A 664-nucleotide genomic window follows, 5' to 3' on the forward strand; every position below is an offset into this window, starting at 1 on the left:
AGTATTATTGTTGTTTTCCTTTGCTCTCGAGTCGTGTCCAATCCATAGCGATGCCATGGACACTTCTCTCCCAAAACAACCCACTTTCATCTGCAATCATTCTGGTAGTGGATCCAGAGAGTTTCCTTGGTCAGAATCCAGAACTGGTTAACCATTGCCTCCTTCAGCGCAGTAAACTCGAGTTTCCACCCTTGACTCTCTCCCATACTGCTGCTGCCCAGCACAGATGAGTCTTGACTTGTAGCAGATTGTCTTCCACTCGCTAGCCACTGGCCAAGCTAGGAATGGATTGGGTAGGGCTCTGCTTGACTCTCCCTCCTGTAGTAGTTACTGTTAGAGAACTGGAAGCTCTCCAGGTGCAACCCTGAGAGGTGGCAGAGAGTACACCCTCTCTAAAACTGATTGATAACCTTGCATTTACCCCAACACTTAATAAATGCCATAATTATTACCCCAGGGCTCAGTACATTATTAAGAAACAGCGTGGAAAGAGCACGGGCCTAAGAATCAGAGAACCTGGGTTATAATTTTAGCCCTGTCAACTGCTTGCTGTGTAACTTTAGGCAAGTCACTTATATTTTCTGTGCCTCCGTTTCCTCAGTTGTATAATGGAGATGAAATATCTGCTAATAATAATAATAATAATTATGGTACTTAAGCGCTT

At 44.3% G+C, this 664-nt stretch overlaps 1 non-coding gene across 1 annotated transcript; it reads right to left on the reverse strand.

The window, feature by feature from the left end:
- Nucleotides 1-236: 236 nt before the first annotated feature.
- Nucleotides 237-374, reverse strand: LOC114816047. The gene has a single exon (XR_003763823.1). It is a non-coding gene; the product is annotated as a small nucleolar RNA SNORA7 (small nucleolar RNA).
- Nucleotides 375-664: the final 290 nt, after the last annotated feature.

This window comes from Ornithorhynchus anatinus, chromosome 1 (assembly GCF_004115215.2).
Source record: "Ornithorhynchus anatinus isolate Pmale09 chromosome 1, mOrnAna1.pri.v4, whole genome shotgun sequence".
Classification (NCBI taxonomy): domain Eukaryota; kingdom Metazoa; phylum Chordata; class Mammalia; order Monotremata; family Ornithorhynchidae; genus Ornithorhynchus; species Ornithorhynchus anatinus.